This window comes from Tachypleus tridentatus, chromosome 10, assembly GCF_004210375.1.
Source record: "Tachypleus tridentatus isolate NWPU-2018 chromosome 10, ASM421037v1, whole genome shotgun sequence".
NCBI classification, from domain to species: Eukaryota; Metazoa; Arthropoda; class Merostomata; order Xiphosura; family Limulidae; genus Tachypleus; species Tachypleus tridentatus.
Window position 1 is genome coordinate 137,191,714 of NC_134834.1, and position 19,656 is coordinate 137,211,369.

The 19,656-nt window shown below is 34.3% G+C and overlaps 1 protein-coding gene and 1 long non-coding RNA gene across 7 annotated transcripts in view; one reads left to right on the forward strand and one right to left on the reverse strand.

Annotated features, from left to right (window-relative positions):
• Positions 1–19,135, reverse strand: part of LOC143230424 (uncharacterized) — a 32,653-nt gene extending 13,518 nt beyond the window's left edge. Inside the window, exon 1 of the long non-coding RNA XR_013016431.1 lies at positions 18,210–19,135. This is a non-coding gene — a long non-coding RNA (uncharacterized LOC143230424). The remainder of the gene's footprint in view (positions 1–18,209) is intronic.
• The window catches only part of LOC143230423 (uncharacterized), a 127,313-nt gene that overhangs the window by 14,111 nt on the left and 93,546 nt on the right, over positions 1–19,656 (forward strand). For 3 of the 6 annotated variants that reach the window (XM_076463951.1, XM_076463949.1, XM_076463957.1), the window contains one exon: positions 15,922–16,102. The exons of 2 other annotated variants lie outside the window; for them this stretch is intronic. The gene's annotated coding sequence lies outside the window, so the exon portion shown is untranslated. Of the gene's footprint in view, positions 1–15,921; positions 16,103–19,202; positions 19,222–19,656 lie in introns of those variants that run through there. One more of the 6 variants, XM_076463956.1, reaches the window with a different exon arrangement.

The following is a 19,656-nucleotide window of genomic DNA, read 5'->3' on the forward strand; positions in this document are numbered from 1 at the left end:
ATCAATACTTTAGTTTTTATTGGTTATTTTCTTCATCTTGTGTTTTAACTACGCTTATTTGCCAACCAGTGAAACAATCGTGGCAACATTTAACGGTATATATAAGACCTCGTATGAAAAAAAACATAAAAACTTTATCAAGTTTCCTAATCGTAAACAAAATTCATGAAGCGTGTATTGTACGACATATTTAACTCAATGAGAATATGACAAACTATTTTATTACTATTTTTATCAGTTTGTTCATTAAATACTTTAAGCACCTGCATTTAATGAAATTTTACATTGTTTCTTGTAATGTTCGCTTTTATGTACACCTTTATAAAGTAAATTTAATTTAATTATTCAGTAGAATATTTAAGTTTTAAATTGCTTACCAATAAAATTATTTGTTATTTAAAAAATAGCATATACGCCTCAACATAAAAAAAACATAATCTAGCTATAGACTTTGTAGCATAAGACAAAATGTGCCTTTATTTATTAACAGCCCTCTACAGCACATAAAGTGTTGAAATTAGCTAGGTACTTGTTTGTTTGTTTGTTTTGGAATTTCGCACAAAGCTACTCGAGGGCTATCTGTGCTAGCCGTCCCTAATTTAGCAGTGTAAGACTAGAGGGAAGGCAGCTAGTCATCACCACCCACCGCCAATTCTTGGGCTACTCTTTACCAACGAATAGTGGGATTGACCGTCACATTATACACCCCCACGGCTGGGAGGGCGAGCATGTTTAGCGCGACGCGGGCGCGAACCCCGGATTACGAGTCGCACGCCTTACGCGCTAGGCCATGCCGGGCCAGCTAGGTACCTTGTTGTATTTATTTATTAACAGCCCTCTACAGGACATAAAGTGTTGAAATTAGCTAGGTACCTTGTTGTATTTATTTATTAACAGCCCTCTACAGCACATAAAGTGTTGAAATTAGCTAGGTACCTTGTTGTATTTATTTATTAGCAGCCCTCTACAGCACATAAAGTGTTGAAATTAGCTAGGTACCTTGTTGTATTTATTTATTAACAGCCCTCTACAGCACACCAGCCGTTCAAATTAATCACATATCTTGTTCTGTTTGGCTACTTACAGTCATGTGAAAAAGTTAGGACACCCTATGAAAGCCTGTGTATTTCTGTAACATTTTTGGATATATAAATATTTAATCTTAATTTCAACAATACTGAGAGATTATAGGAATATAACAAACCAATTAAAACTGAAGAAAAAACTTTTGAAGATCTACTGTAAATGTAATTCTACAAAAATGCATATTCTAACACCCTACCCCCTAATATCTAGTGTTAGCCCCTTTGGCTGAAATAACCGCTGTGAGACGCTTCTTGTAGCCATCTACCAGCCTCTGACATCGGTCTGAAGAAAGTTTGTCCCACTCCTCAATGCAAAATTATTTCAACTGTGAGATGTTTGAAGGATTTCTTGCATGTACAGCCCGTTTCAAGTCACCCCACAGCATCTCAATGGGATTAAGATCTGGGCTTTGACTCGGCCATTTCAGGACTCTCCATTTCTTAGTTTTCAGCCAGTCCTTGGTAAATTTACTGGTATGTTTTGGGTCATTTTCGTGTTGCAGGGTCCAGTTCCGCTTCAGCTTTAATTTTCGTACAGATGGTCTCACATTATCCTCAAGCACCTTCTGATACACAGAATGGTATTCGTGGTGGATTCTATGATTGTGAGTTGTCCAGGTTCTGCTGCACAAAGCAGCCCCAAACCATGACACTTCCACCTCCATGCTTCACAGTTGGTATGAGGTTCTTTTCCTGGAATGCTGTATTTGATTTACGCCAAACATGTCCTCTGTTCTGGTGTCCAAGTAATTCAGTTTTGGGCTCATCTGTCCAAAGAACATTATTTCAAAAGTCCTAGTCTTTGTCTACATTCTCTCTGGCAAACTTCAGTCTGGCCTTGATGTTTCTCTTAGAGAGCAAAGGTTTCCTCCTTACACACCTCCCATGCTAGTTAAACTTGTGCAGTCACTTTCTGACTGTAGAGGCATGAACTTTCACACCAACAATAGCCAGAGCCTGCTGTAGGTCCCGTGATGACATGTTAGGGTGCTTGGAGACCTCTTTTAGCATCTTGCGGTCTTCTCTCGGGGTGAACTTGGTTGGACAACCAGACCTGGGCATGTTGACAGTTGTTTTGAAAACCCTCCACTTGTTGACTATTTTCCGGACAGTGGAATGGCTGATTTCAAAATCTTTTGGGATCTTTTTAAATCCCTTGCCAGACTCATAAGCTGCTACAATTTTCTTTCTGAAGGCCTCAGACAGCTCTTTTGCTCTCACCATGGTGCTCACTCTCACTTCAACAGTCAGGAGCACACCAAACTAAGTATCTGAGGTTTAAATAGAACAAGCCTCATTCAGAATGCTGAGTAACGATCTTCTAATCATGTGCATCTGGTGTGATACACCTGTATGTGAGTTGAGCCATTTTAAGTGGGAATAAATGTGGGGGTGTCCTAACTTTTTCCTCAGTTAGAATATGCATTTTTGTAGAATTACATTTACAGAAGATCTTGAAAAGTCTTTTCATCAGTTTTAATTGTTTAGTTATATTCCTATAATCTCTCAGTATTGTTAAAATTGAAATTAAATATATGTATATATATCCAAAAATGTTACAAAAATACACAGGCTTTCATAGGGTGTCCTAACGTTTTCACATGACTGTATCTTTAACATATAAACTGCTAGAATTAATCAAACATTCTTTATTATTGTTTTTTCAAAGCCCTTTTCACATGCGAGCCACTGAAATTAGCATTACGTCATCTTATATCGGTTTATTTACAGCCCACTCCAGTTCTTGAACAACTAAAATTAGCCAAAGGTTTTGTTGTGTTTGTTTACGTGTCCATTACAATTGGACTATTAAACTTAATTAATCATCTTGCTGTACTTGTTTATTCACACTCTGCACATGAGTTTCTGACATTAACAAAGCATTTTGTTTGTTTACTACCCGATTCAACAGACGAACCATTGAAATTAGTCAATATTTTATTACGTTGTTGTTTTTTTTCATTTAAAACCTGCCTCAACAAATGAAGTAATGAAATTCGCCAAGAATGTTTTCGTGTTTGTTAATATTTCTGTAACTGAGTTGCAAACGTTAACCTTGCATCTCATCGTGTTTTATCTTCTCTTATGAGTAACTGAACTGTTGAAATTATCTGGCTGCACATTTAGTTGTGTTTCTTTATTCACAATCTTCTAGAGTACACAGACTGTTGAGTTCAGTTAGTTATACAGTACTGTGAACGGTACTGATATATATATATAATGACAGGATGAGGTATTAGGGATCCATCTCGAAGTACGACGTCGAACTACCTTTACTCTGTGAAGACATTTCTCATCTAGAGTCTGACAGGTGTCTATAGGCAGTATTTCTATTAACATGGGAGTTAAAAACTACCTTAAAGCTATAAACTAGCACTTTTAACTAATCCTAGATACATTCTGAGTTAACAATTTCAGGATTTGGATAATGTTAAAGTGAAACGAGAGATGAATTTATAAGAATCATTATCCTGCTGGAACAACAGATTGACGTAAGTGACAAAAATTATCTTCATTAAACTAATAATTTCAACATCGGTAAATATTCATTTACATTGTATTGATATCTATATTTAATGAAATATGTAAACACGTCACGTGTAGAGTCTAATGTAACTTAGCTTACTTCCTACAGCTCTACGTTAATGTTGCCAGGACACAGTCTTGGTGTAATTCTGGCTCTAGATCCATATTTGGTCATCGCTTCAAAAATTGTGGGAGCAGCTTTTGTGTCTATAGTAACAAAGCTATTAACGTAAAGAGTGCCAGGTATTATTAATGCTTATTCAGAATCTAGTTTCAGCAGTCCTGTTAAAGTTTCGCATTCAATAATAAAACGCTGTATGATTTTAAAGCTGGAGCCTATTCGTACACAGCCAAGTTAAACTCAGTAAAATAATTTATAATTTGTTGTAAAGATGGCACAAGCTCGTAACCCTAATGAGCTAATGTTTTACGCCCCGTACAAAGCCGGTTTGAAATATGTGAGACTTTTCTAATACTTTTGAGAGATTTCTTTCACAATAGACGGAATGTGACTATTCATTGTGCATATTTCATAGCTCTAATCTTTATATTTACCCCAACTAAACGAAGAGATTTGAACACTAAAACTTGAGAAACTAGAATAGTTTAATGGTATATTAAACTAAACAGAAACTTTCAAATGTTTTACATTTAATCAAACAGAGAGATTTGAACACTTAGGGTTATATCTAATCAAACAAAGAAACATTAATACTAGAGTGTATTTAACAGAGAAACCAAAATATTTAAATTACTTTTAATCGAGCAGAAAAACTTGAACACTAATTATATTTAACTTAAAAGAAACATTGGAACTCATTAATTTATAGTTAATTGACAAGAGGCCTAAACACTTTGATTAACAGGAGAAGGTTAATATTTTGTGTTGCGATTAACCGAACAGAGAAACCTGAAGACTAAGTTACACTTAACTAAATAGGTAGAACTAAACATCGAGAATCATTTGCCAAAGAGAGAAACTCGAAAACCTTTGGTTACATTAGATTAAGCAAAAATGCGTGACACTATAAATTACTTTTAGCCAATCAGAAAGACTCGAACACTCCGTGCTACATTTAACTAAACAAGGAGACACTTGAACGCCTTAAATTATCAACAAACAGCAAGTTCATTCTTTGACTCAGCATAACCCTGGAAATGAATTATAAAAACGTTATTTGATTTAATATTAAACATCGCCAATCTTAAAGAAATTTAAAGCGGGAGGAACAGCCCAGCAAAGAAAATACTCTCTAATTAACCCGGATGTTGAAAGTGCTTTCTTATAAACTTCTGTATTACGCACACAAAAAGTTTTTAGAATACTTTTTTCGAGAATGGCATCAATAATTTAAACTTTTGAAAAGTTATTTCTTAAAATGTTAAGACATTTTAAATATGTTATAAATATCTTATATATATTATGAACTATTGTGAACCGAGATGTCTGCTCTTGTGTTTATTTAAGTGTGTTAAAGCATCACTGACTACGTACTGTTGTTCATATAGTCTTTGCTATTTTTTACATAGTTCCAGGATTCTCTTCATAGTGTCAAGATACTAAAGCACTTTGCGTCCTTCCTGGAGTTTCATTACTCTTCACTGTAAGAGAAAATACTTCCACTGCTATTATAAGAAAACTGGCGAGATGCGTGCCCTATTTTTGTTAGCTATCCCTCTAAAATGACAAATAATGACGTAAATTTTTCTTCTTGTTGGCATCTTCTCTTAGTAGTATTCGGTGGAATATTTACATAAGACTTTTCCCCTTTTCTCATCCTACCTATTCTCAATTTGGTTTCAAAAACTTTCTTCACCAGCACAAGGAGCAGAGCAGCGGGCCTCTCACTGTTTAAAAATTATTTAAAAACAATTTAAGGAGGAAGCGTCGTAGGTTTCAAAAATATCTCACAAGACAAGAGATACTGCAAATAAACAAATAATTCTATTAATTTAGATCTGCATAGAACAAAACATGCAACGTAACCTGGTTTACGTTGTTGTCTCTGTAAGCTTCTACACCTGGTATACATTTTAAACAAAAACTGTTGAGAGTTTGTATACTATGATTTAGCACATAAGAATGTGACTTCTCCGGCTTTATTTAAAAAAAGAAAAAAAAGCTGTCTAATTCAGTTACCGAACCGGTTCTGAACCGTTGGGTTAAGACTTAGTGCTGTCGTCCGTATGATACTAAACTCAACTACCTCACAACAAACTTCACAGTTTGCAATTATACCTATCAATCAGATTTTAAAAAAATGATAAAGTAATCTGTCGCTTTCGACAGGTAGATTTTTCATCATGAGTAAACCAGGTCCACCTTTTACAGCACTATTATTTTTAATGTAATTCACCTAGTAGTTTTGATCCTACGGAGGACAGATACATGAGACGCAGAAGAAAACACGTTAATTATTTAAAACGTATTTATCTTACTGATCAAAATGACTAAATATCAATTACTAAACAGTTACACATAAATATACATTAGCAGCCCATCATGTGTCTCTCTCTGACGGATCAATTTATAAATTTATTCTTTACAAAAGCATGAGAATGTGTTACATTAAATCATCTTCCTAAAGCATCAAATGAGAATGTGTTATATTAAATCATCTTCCTGCATACTAATTCACAGCAACGTTTAAGTAAGCAAATGTCAGCGATACGCTTACTCAAATACTTAACATCTCTTTAAACTTAGGTTTGTTTGAAACAATTAACTATAACAATGAAAGGTGGTATATTCTCCAAACATTCACTGGCTACGATATCAATGAAGCTAACGCAAAATGTGTTCAGGTTCGAATCTTCTTTTTAATCCCTAAGCTTTCCTCATACGATAAAGCATACAAGTACATACACGTTTGTAAGCCTTGTTAGTCAGAACATTTACCAAATTAATCTTTTAAGAAATGCACACAGCATCTAGTAACGTTGGTTTATGTTTAAAATTCAGTAAAATAATACTATGAATATACACTAGTTTGTCATGTTGCCTATTGAATCGTAGTATAGAAAATGTTGTGTTAATGTCCGATGCTGTTAAACAATAACATTTAATGTTAAATAAAAATAGTTAAGATCAAATGTATAGGTTTTTATATGAAATTTGGACTTGTATCTATTACAGTAGACTTAATTATAAGTTCTGAAAACAGCGGTTACAGGAAGATTACTTAACTGCGTTATTTACGTGTCATGTTGATGACACTTTTGTAATTTTTTTCAGTTAACAAAATGTGAATAATATAAACAATTTAAAATTAAATTTCATGTGAAGCAAGAGCTTAATTTAAGATTACTGTTCATCGATACATAAACCAACTGGGTCTTATGCACAGTTTTGTGACAGACGCTGTGGTAAACGTATTGGTTAAACGAGTTCACAATTTGTGAGTACTTATACTTTATTGTTTTACCTCATATAAGAAAACGAAAAAGTTGACTAAACTTATTTAGAGTGTAATCATGAAATTCAAACATAAAGATACAATTTAATATCTGTTTGTAGAACGAATGATTGATTTTCTTTAGACACTATGATGTAGTTTTTATTTGTCATTTTCGTTTTGTAATTTTCCGGAATTATGGCATCAATATTATAAATAATAATGGTTAGTAATTCTTATGTATAGATGCAAACTATGCTGGTGAATTGGGTCTTAGATTAGTTTACCCCATTTACGAGATAAATATACAAAAATACACGCATTTCGGATCAATAATGCAGCTAATTGTATTATGGAAAAGATTTGGTAATCTAGAGGAACAAGTTAACTGACTGCTTCACTTGTTTCTGTTCGATTTGTTCAGTAGTTCACACACACTATGTTTACAGCTCATGTATTAATGTGTGACATTCAATATGCCGGGCAAATACATAGAAACTATTAATACGTGTATTGTTATGCATTCTACACCGCCTATGCTAGCATTTGACAGTGATGAAGTAGATTTTATTCCAGTGGCACAGCGGCATATCTGCGGACTCATTCCTTGAAACTGGATTTCTATACTCGTGGTGGTCAGAGCACAAATATTCTATTGTGTAGCTTTGTGCTTAATTCGAAACAAACAAACTATTCGTTCGTTCTTATATTCTTAGCACTAACTGGCGCTCGAGCTTGACTGTGGAAGAAGACATCTTAATTTGTTTGTTTTCGAATTTCGTGCAAAGCTATACGTGGGCCATCTTCGCTAGCCGTTCCTAATTTAGCAGTGTAAGACTAATGGAAAGTCAGCTAGTCATCATCACTCACCGTACACTTTTGGATTAGTAACGAATAGTGGGATTGGCCTTTGCGTTATAACGTCCCTACAACTTAAAGGGTTAGCATGTTTGGTGTGACGGAGATCGAATCCGCGATCCTCATATTGCGATTCGAGCGCTTTAACCATCTGACCATGGGGAGCCGAAAATCTAACTCTTAACTATTTCTCGAGCTTGACTCTTGACTCTGGAAAAAAAATTTGTAAGTACTAACTGTCGGTCGAGTTTGACTCTGAGACTAACTGTCTCGCTAGCTTGAGTTTGGAACAAAAAATATTTATACATATAAAACAGAGATGTCAGTATGTCTTTCTGGTATCACAGGTTACTGCGAGCAACTGACTAAACCAATTTCGATTATGTTTGGTAGACATACTTAAAGGATTCTCTAAAGATCAAGTTAAAATGAATAAAATATAGAGAAATTGGTAGTTGGTCCGAAAATTTTACCGCTTTAATGGTGCAAATAAGTAAGAAGGTCGGAGGCACAGTACGAAAAATCGACGTCAAAGGAAAAGGGCATTTAATGCCATGCATATCATACCTCTACATTTAACGAGCGGATCGTGTGTTACGGTTCAAAAGAGTGAAAAAGGGTGGTCTTCAGCCACATATATACTGCTGGCCAAAATCTTAAGGCCAATGAACATAAAGAAAAAATGTGCATTTTGCGTTGTTAAACTCAACTACTTATTTGAGTAGAGCTTCGAAAGATGAAAATAAGTAAAGGGAAAATAAAAATAAAAAACGTTTTAGCATTTAACAGGGAAAATGTAAACACTATGAAATTAGCCTAAATACTAACTGGTCAAAAATTTAAGACCATACCAAAAATAAGTCCTAAACAGGGTAGGAAATGCCCAACAAGAGGTCTCAGTAGTGAGTTGCACGGCTGTAATTGTCAATAACTTCAAACATTCGCTTTGACATGGTCGATATAAGCGTTTGCACAAGACTGGCTGGAATGTTATTCCAAGTGGTGAAGATGACTTCACGAAGATCATGCACTGTTTGGAATTAACGTTCATTTCTATAGACTTCCCTTGCCATCCACCCCAAACATTTTCAATGGGGTTCAGTTCAGGCGAGCACACTGGATTGTCCAAAAGAATCACGTTATTCGCCATGAAAAAGTCTCTTGTCCTGCGGGCATTGTGGATTGCAGCGTTGTCCTGCTGAAAGATCCAGTCATTTCCACACAAGCGAGTGCCTTCAGTCAATGAGGATGCTCTCTCCAACATGCCAATGTACCCAGTTGCTGTTTGACGCCCCTATTTAACCTGAAGCTCCATTGTTCCATGGAAGGAGAAAGCACCCCAGATCATGGTGGAGCCTCCTCCACTGTGTCGTGTAGAAACTGTCTCCGGTGGGATATCCTTATCGAGCCAGTAATGTTGGAAGCCATCTGGACCATCTAGGTTAATTTTTTCTCATCAGAGAACAAAACCTTCGTCCACTTTTCTATGTCCCATGTTTGGTGCTTCTCAGCAAATTTAACAGAGCTGTTTCGTGGTGTGGAAGAAGGCGTGGCCTTTGAAGATGTTTACAGTTTTGAAAGCCTTTCTTTCTTAGATGCCGTCTTATTGTTCTTGAGCTGCATTCTGCGCTCGTGAGGGCCTTAATCTGATTCGACGATCCGCTGGTGTCTTGCCAGACAACCGTTGAATTCTTCTGCTCAACGCCGGCGAAATATTCTCGTTCCATATCCCTTAAGTTCTTTTAAGAAATTTGCAACAGCAGTTTCACTACGCCCAATCTCACCAGTGATGGCATGTTGAGAGAGATCTTGCTTTTGCAGCTCGACAATTCTGCCACGTTCAAACTTTGTCAACCTTTTAGCCTTTGCCATCTTTTTACCCAATATAACGCAGGAAATGTCAGTGGGAGATGTTGACAATGCTAATGCTTGAACACAAATGACTAAATTTCGTTACGTGTTTACCGATTAACGCTTTGTTTCAGTATGGTCTTAAAATTTTGACCAGCTAGTATTTAGGTTAATTTCATTAATTTCATAATGCTCACATTTTCCCTATTAAATGCTAAAAAAGTTTTTATTTTATTTTCCCTTTTCTTATTTTAATCTTTCGAAGCTCTACTCAAATAAGTGGTGGGGTCTAACAACGCAAAATGCATATTTTTTTCTTTATATTCATTGGCCTTAAGATTTTGACCAGCAGTGAATATGAAACATTAGTATGTGTTGTTACATATACACAGCAGTGTATATAACACTGCGTTTTCCGGATTGATATTGCTGAGAACGTTTTTGTTTTTACCATTGAGTAAAAATCGTAGTTAAAAAACAGTTATAATGTATCATAGTATACAATACTTGAGAAAAACAGAAGTAATTAGCTGTAAATTAAATTTAAAGTTGATTCATACAATTCTTTGTGTTATTCACGCCTTTTTATGTATTATAAAACATATAAAATAAGCTTGCAAAATAGTGAAATTTTATATTTGAAAAAAAATTTACAAGTAGTGAAGTTTAATATTCTTTTGCTGCACCGACGTTAACCAGTGAACCATTGATTGGATTATGGAATTATAATACTAAAACCCAAAACTGGATTACCCGTCACAGACAGAACGAAGATAGACTCCTGTGCAGTTTTGCGCTAAAACTAACCGAACAAGCGAAGGTCATGCCTATCCACTAGGTTTAAAACCATCGAAACAAACGAGATTCATGCCTATCCATCAGGTTTTCTTGTATTTTAAGTTGAAAGGATACGAGGCTTACTAGCCGATTTAAAATAAAATCTACACTTACGAGCTTTATTATTGTGGCTTCAAATATGTATGTTGACATTTAAAACATTAGTGTGAGAAAGCGGTTTTAAAGGTTCGTGATACGTTAGTATATTGTTGGTCTACGGTTTATAATATTAAGGATAATGGGAGTGACTTGTTTACATTCGAATGGTAGCTAGTTACGTGTACCATTCTTTGTCTGTTTATTTTTGCAAGATTGAAACTGTAAACTGGTTTTGATTGTCTTTGTTTATGTAGAAAGTTTTCTGCTGAAGTACCTGTAAAGTTCTTTCAATTTCTCCTACATATACGTCTCCACATACATTACGCCTGATTTGTTTGTTTTGAATTTCGCACAAAGCTACTCGAGGGCTATCTGTGCTAGTCGTCCCTAAGTTAGCAGTATAAGACTAGAGGGAAGGCAGCTAGTCATCACCACCCACCGCCAACTCTTGGGCTACTCTTTTACCAACGAATAGTTGGATTGACTGTCACTTTATAACACTCCCACGGCTGAAATGGCGAGCATGTTTGGTGTGACGGGGATTCGAACCCGCGACTCGCAGATTACGAGTCAAGTGCCTTAACCACCTGGCCATGCAGGGCCTGGGAGTTTGTTTCTCTTTAGTTTCAAAACATTCATAAGGTTTATATCAATTTCTATGTAAACTGCTTGGTGAGCTATTGGAATGGCTTTTTGTAGTTGTGTTACAGTGCAGTTAGAGCTGTGTGTTTTTTTCTTATAGCAAAGCTACATCGGGCTATCTGTTATGTCCACCGAAGGGAATCTAACCCTCAATTTTATTGTTGTAAATCTAAAGTCTTTCCGCTATCCCAGCTGGGAACAGAGAGAGCAGATAACTAATATAGCTGATAGTTCTTTTATGAGACAACTGACATGCGTTGGTTTCTTCAGTTTGTACCATAAACGTTGTAGCGTTAAGTCAGTTTTAGAACTATTGGTCTGTTATTTTTTTATTGTCCTTGAGTATTTCTATTGTTTTTTGTGATATTGTTTTTGACGGTAATTCGAATTTATAATATTTCGTAGGATGGTTTTAAGATAATGACGTTTAGTACTAACAGTCTTCGGGTTTCTTTGTAGACAGACTGGTAGTCGAACGAGACGGTTGATTCTTGTAGTAAAAAGCATATTTGTTTTTCTGTCCTGACCAAATTATTTTGTTTTCTTCTACAAGATGTGTTGCTGTAGCACTCAATAGACTGACAGAAATATTTTGTTGTTTTTTCAGAATTTGTAGTTCTTACTGGAAAGCGATTTAGACATTTTGACAATAAAATTAGGGGGAAAAAAACGAAGCTTACTCTTCGAAAAAGATAAAAGACCGTTTTTATTCCAGAATAAAAACTGTTTGGTTTGAAAAGATATGCTAACCTCTTAAAGTGTTGTTGGCGTTATATTGCTGAAAGTTTTAACATACTTGAAACAATATTTTCATTGTCCCAGTAAAGTTTGAGTTGAAAGTTGACAAAATCACTTGCCGAATTAAACTAAAACTGCGGTTTTTCGTGCTTTATTATTCTGACTGCAAATACATAGAATGGACTGTAGAATATTAACATCGAAAATAATTTTAAAAGTATGTGATAACCTATCATATGCAAGTGTACACGTTATGATATTTAAGGTGCTGAATGTGAAGTGTGTGCTTCAGTGGAAATGCACAATTCGTTGTTTAGTTCTGGACTTTTGTCGTTGATGAGTATAGTTTCTATATATGATCTTTCCTTAATGTCTGTTTTGTAAGATTGAAACTATATATAAAAGGGCGAGCATGTTTGGTGTGACAGGTATTCGAACCCGCGACCCTGAGATTACGAGTCGAGTGCCTTAACCACCTGGCCATGCCGAGCCTCCATATTAAGTTCTGTATTGTAGTGGATTGTATTTCAAAAGTCTGAATAATTATAGATTATATTTCGTATCTTACTATAAAATAAGATTATACCGTCATTCCAAATGCATTTTCTGTTTGAAGTGCCCCCTAGTGTAACATCGTTATGTTTGTTGACTTACAACGCTAGAAACCGGATTTCGATACCCGTGGTGAGCAGAGGATAGATAACTCTTTATGTGGCTTTGTGCTTAGCTACAAACGAACAAATTGATAATTCACTTAATATAACACTGTTATTCTGATTGTAATTCATGTGAATATCTTTAATTTGTTTTTTAATATGCAAAGATAAGGTTTGTTTAGTTCATTGAAATTGCTTATGGCATCTATACTTTTGAAGTTATAAACTAGAGGGAAAGAAGCTAGTCAACATTACCCACAGACAACTCTTACGCTACTCTTGACCAACGAGATTCGAACCCGCCGACCTACAGATGGCGAGTCGATTACCCTTTTCATTAGGATGAAAACAAGAAATATCTCATGCCCAATTGATACTTATAGTTTTCAGCTGTTATTAGCACTCGTTAGATTATATAGTTGGATGAAACTTTTCACGCATTGCCTTACATCGTTCCGTTTATGACAGCTTCTAACATCGAGCTGAATAAGTTGAAAAACACCCAACAATGTTCAAAGCGACAATTTTCAAATGTCTATGTTATGTTTTGTTACCACATAACAGTCTTCATAGTTTAATTCACTTTTTTTTTAATGAATTAGTACAAATTCTACAACAATATGATACATCTCATACCACAAAGCGCTGGTACAACTATGTTGAAGGTTATAAATAGAATACATTTAAGCAAGGAAATATAAGAATTGTAATGTATATCTATATGGATTATGTGATAATTTTGTGTTATTTGTTTGGTTAAAAAGTCCTTACTGATGCTTATCATAGACAGATGAAAATACACCTGCTGCTTTAGTTTTATTTCTGCCTTTGTTCAAAGTATTGTTATCTATAGACATTCAATGTGGCACCTTTTATTTCCGTTTCGGTTCGTCTTCACATAACTACAGGTATTAATAGACAATTGACGTTGCTTTTCTCTGCTCCTGTTCTGCTTCTATTAAAAGCAAGTGTATTGTAATTAGAACATCAGTGAATGACAACAGTACGCTAATACTCTTCAGAAACGGCTTAAAAATGAAAGTTTTTACTTTTTATGTAATATTACGAAATTTTGGCGGTGTTTAATCTGGTTTGCTTATGATAATTATATTCTTTCACACATAATACTAAGTGCCAAGTAATAACGTAGTCAAAATGTTCGCCGCCGTCCAGAAATCAATAAATCAATAATTCGTCCTTGGACAGACCTATGGCTGAAAGATTAGCAAGAAGGGTGAAAGAATTTCAGTTTACGTATTTCTGATGCTTTAATGTCACCACAAGATTGTTAAGAAACCTTTGTAGGATAAAGACAAACTATTAAGTGTAAAGAAAAGCTGTATATAACTATCAAAAGTTCAGAATGGCATGTACAGGTTTGGATCATTATGGTGAAGTTTTTAATATTATTTTATTAAACCTGAAAATAATAATAAAAAGAAACTTAATCAACTAATTCTCTGACTTTATTGTACTTCTCTGGGGTTAATTACTGATGCAAGCAAACATCAGTGTTTCTAAAGTTTTTCAAATATAATCTCTTTCATTTTACAGTTAGTCCAAAAAACTACGTATTGTCAAAGGCAATTAAACATTGACACAAATTACTCACTAGTTTACAAAGTATTTAGAGCAATTGCCATTAAACATCAAAATTATCCCAGCTCGATTTCAAGTTCATTTATTAATTTTTAAGTAAATCTTTTGAACATCTGATCGTATTTAAGTCTATTTAAAAGTACTATTTCTACTTCACCATAGATACGTTTATAAAACGCATAAAGGACGAATCCAGTTAAATTTCAGTACATTATCATGAATCAAGTTAGGGGGTTCATAATATGGATTCCTCATTTTTCTTTTATTTATTACTTGATATTGTTCCGACAGCTTGCAGCAAAAATGGCTGTGAGTATTGTGATAAAACCTGGGTAATATTACTAAACGAATCATTGTTCATTGTGTATGGTAATTTTAAGTTTATTTGACTACCTAGTAAATAACAGCGGCTATATAACTGTGAATACCCACTTGTTTTATTGTAGTCTGTAACTGATATGGAACTTCATAGTTTGTATACGTGCACACAAATGTCTAGGCTGACTCCCACAACAGAAATCTATAAGCATAGTTTAAAAGATAACATAAAGGCCAGTTTCTAGCATAAGATCGGCAGTCACGGTGATGGTTGATGGTACGTGTAGAATTATAGCCAACTCTGTGTTACTGCGAATTTAATAGATACTGAAGATGGAGTAGCCATCCTTGAAGCTGATTAAAAGAAGTAGCTAAAATCGCGCAAGCAGGAGATGGAAAAATTGATGTCGATTCTAGATTAAAGTGAGGAAAAAATTTTGTAGCTATATGCTTTATATAGAAAATATTCAATTTCAAATAACGTATGAAACAGTGACGGCCCACTAGAGTTTAGGTTTGTCACAATGGAAGGGGATCGGAGAAGTGTCAGAACTGGAGGAGTAAAGGATATATTAAAATAATATATTCATAACTGTTAATTATCACGTTTTAGACTTTGTAAAGTATGTAGAATATCGCTCTAGAAAGGAAATTTGTGGAGCTGCACCAAAACAGTGATTGACTTTACTATGAGTGGCGAACAGGAGGAGGAAGATAGGTTTGTGTAATGAGTAAATGTTGTCGTAAAAAAACAAAAGAAACTTAAGGTATGAAATACAGCGTTACCATTATCAAATACAGCGTAACCATTATATCTTCAGGCTACAAATCTCCATTTTGATTTTACCTAAAAGTTGTAATATTTAAGAGAGTCAAAATAGGGAATTGTAGCATGAGAAGTTAATGTAAGCATCACGTCTCAAATCTTATGACTGGATTTTCACTTTAAGCTACCTGGTTTGTTTCTGTAATTTTGATGATCCCCATTACACCTTTTTAAATTAACAAATTTTAATTATTATTACGTGTTATACTCATTTGCAGAGAGGTCATATTGCGTAATTTTAACTTCCAAAATGCACACACTTTGTGCCCATTTCCTTAATTTAATAGTGAATAACTATTATTTTTAAAGCTTTTTATAATACACCTAATGCACTATTGTACTGGTGATTATGCTCAAGTCTTGCCATATATTTTCGTCTAATTAATTTCTGTTGTTTTTGGAGTAATAGAATTGTTTACACGCCATATTCCGTGCAAGTTGGAACATTTCAGAAAAAAAAGAAATAGAGTTCTTTCTTTCGTGTTTCATAGAACAACACGGAGACTGTGCTAGCTGACTACCGAATGTGAGGTTACCTAACAACACGGAGACTGTGCTAGCTGACTACCGAATGTGAGGTTACCTAACAACACGGAGACTGTGCTAGCTGACTACCGAATGTGAGGTTACCTAACAACACGGAGACTGTGCTAGCTGACTACCGAATCTGAGGTTACCTTTTTGTTGCTAGAACACAAACTAGTTTTTGTTCATGAGAAATATTTTCCAACAATGAAGTATTACCTGTAGAAAGGAATTCTGATAATAAACATTTATACGCTTTTTATATATTTGTTACTAACAACTTTTTGGCCTAGCTGAGCCTTGAAGTTAGTTTTCAAATTTCTACCTAATATCTTTGTCTTTCAAACATGTGTTACGTTTGGGAAACGCGAATTACTAACATCTTACTAATCTCATAGCGTAATTTATCAGTATAAGCTCCAATCTGCTTAGCCACTTTGTATACCAACACCAACAGTGAAGATGTATAAACAAGTCTATTAGTTCAACAGGTTTAAGCTTAAGAGTCCAAACGGCCCAGCATGGCAAAGCGTGTTGAGGCGTGCGACTCGTAATCTGAGGGTCGCGGGTTCGCATCCCCGTCGCGCCAAACATGCTCGCCCTTTCAGCCGTGGAGGCGTTATAATGTGACGGGTCAATCCCACTATTCGTTGTTAAAAGAGTAGCCGAAGAGTTGGCGGTGGGTGGTGATGACTAGCTGCCTTCTCTCTAGTCTTATACTGCTAAATTAGGGACGGCTAGCACAGATAGCCCTGGAGTAGCTTTGTGCGAAAAGTCAAAAAACAAACAAACGAGTCCAAATATCGATAAATACAACTCCGAAATACAGTGTCTTCGGAGAAGGGATGGGGTGCTCATCGTGCACTTAAACACAAAAACTCAGAATGTGTGTTGTTACTCACAATCTTTACTTGAAACGACATTTTGTTCTTGTAGCAAGAGCACAATCTATAGAAAAATATTTTAGTTTCCCCAGAATTATGTTAGTTAAATATAACCATTGAACAAATAAGTCAAATGTAAATAAATACAAATAGAAATTTAACAAAATGAACAGTAATGAATAATAGCAAGGTGTTGGTAAAAGATGAAACAAATAATATTCTCAAAATACAGTAAATTGCAAAAGAGAATGCTATTCAAAACAAAGTAAAGAAGTCGTGAAATACATGTATACTTAAAAAGAGATAGACACTTAACATATCATGAGATTTTTATACTAAAAGGATTATTGGAGCTTACTAAATTGTGATCTCAATGTACACAGGATAGTAAGTTTCTGGGTAAATAGCTTTATTCACAACGAGAAAACCTTTTAAAATGAGGGGTTTCATTCTATTCGGTGGACTCACCAGATAGCTCGACGTGGCTTTGCTATACGAAAAAACACAGAAACACACTCAAAACCTTTACGAGTAACGTTTGGTCAAATAAGATCTATTCTTTGGCTTGGTATATACAGTTCTACACATTGTGTAAATTAAAACGCTACTAATAACAATCTCTTATAATGTTTTCATGTACAAACATCGTCTCTAAACATTGAACTCCCTCTTCCATAGTGGTGAAAATTAAGAAATTTGCAATGTATGTACCTCTTGTTTAGCCTACTAAGATTATCACAAGGTATCGTTGTCAACTATTTTAGCCAAAATGTAAAGAAATAGCAGTTGTAAATTTTGAAAAGAAGAAAAAATAAACATAGGAAACTCAATATATTTACCTTCCCACGAGACAAAAACATAATAAGAATTTGAAATCTTGCAATGCAAAAGAAGTAAACATACAATTCCACGTAATGAAAACAGTAAGAACAATTAACAAAATATAAATGGATAATAATATTAAGAAAACCAAAGTATAATAAACAAAAAGTTAAAAAGGAATAATTAACGAAAAATGCATGCACAGAATGATGAAATAAAAACTTGTGTAAAGTTAGATGTTTACATAACAAGTAATTATGATTACATGAAGAAACTCTGGCTTGGTGCCAACATTGTAAAGCGAGCTACCAAATAATTTGGATTATTTATAGAAACCCTACCTTGATGCCAACAATATAAAGCTAACTACAAAGTAATTTATATTACTTCTAGAAAACAAAGTTAAACCTAAAGGATGGAATGTTTCTTTAAGTTTAGATTACTTTGGAAACACGGACTTGTTGTTAATAAAGGAAAGTCAGCTACTAAATAATTTAAAATTCTTGTAGAAATACAGACTTTGGTGCCAACAGTGAAAAGTCACCTACCATGTCATTCGGATTAGTTGTAGAAACCCAAGTTTGGTGGTAGTAATGAAAAGAAAACTGTTAAATACTTGCAGAAAACAAGTTTAAGTATCAATAGTGGAAAGCTTACTTTAAGTTTAGATTACTAATAGAAAAACTGGTGTAGTGCTAACAAATGGAAAATATATTACCAACTAATTTAAGTCAATTGAAGAAATCCAAAGTTGATACCATTAATGGAAATTATTCTGTCTAATTAATAATCTAGATTAGTTGTAGAAACATAGGTTGAATGCCAACAACCTAAAACCATCATAGCTGGATACCAAGAAAAATTCAGATTATTTGTAGAAACCCAGGCTCGGTGCCAGTAATGGAAAGCTAGCTTGTAGTTCAGATAAAACGCATAGTGGGAAAGACCGCAACACGTGGAAAAATAATGGAATAACGAAAACGAAATTGTTCAAACTGGTAAACACATGCTTATGACAAAATCTTTACGTTTATCTGCAATGTTTTTTTGGCAAAAGCCCTTTGTCAGGCAGTTTAAATCATTTTACATTAATAAAAAGCTTAGAATCGTTAAAGAGTCAGAATATAGACATTCTGTACATACTTTGTGAAGCACGTTAACAGATAAACTGCCTTATGTACTACCATCCATAGACTGTTAGAAAGGTGAGAAAACTATAAGTATTGGCTCTGTGTGATAATTATATATCTCTTGGAATGAACATTAAGGAAGTTTTCTATAATTTAAATATATTAATTAGGAAAAGTTAACTAATATTTAATAACACCCATCTATTGTGGATATTATTTGAAGCCTGAAAGTACAATTTTTAAAATGTTTACACAGTTAACTAACAGTTTAATATTTGGGATAAGTGGACCTAAGTAGTATTTCTTTTTGTCCCATTTTCTCTGTTTTCTTAACTCGATTTAGCTGAAAACAAAAGAAGAATGGTTTGATATGAGGTGATACCTGAGCTAATGTATCGGTAAATATTACAAGCATCAAAGTTTTAATACAGTAGGTGCATATTTATCCATATCCATATTTCACTAAGTCCTAACTCTTTAATCATATAGACATGAAAATTAAAGTGTATTTTTAAAGTTTATCGTTTGGCTAGTTTCTTAACAAGAAATCTTATTGCCATAAATATTTTTTTTTTTATATTTTTATTAACATATATAGTTAGGCGATAGTTAGATAATAAATGGATATTGAATATGTTTTTATGGCATTCACTTATTAAATATTTTACAGTTAATTGTGACATTAGATAAAAAACATCATTCAAAAGTTGAATACAACTTTGTTTTTTTCAAAGATGTTGAGTTTAACAGTAAGATATTTATACTAACAGTTGAAACGTAGAGGTTTTACAAGCTACGTAAAATGTTATAAAATATAAAAGTTTGTTCCAGCTCGGTAGAAATATTTTATATTGTTGAGATTTAA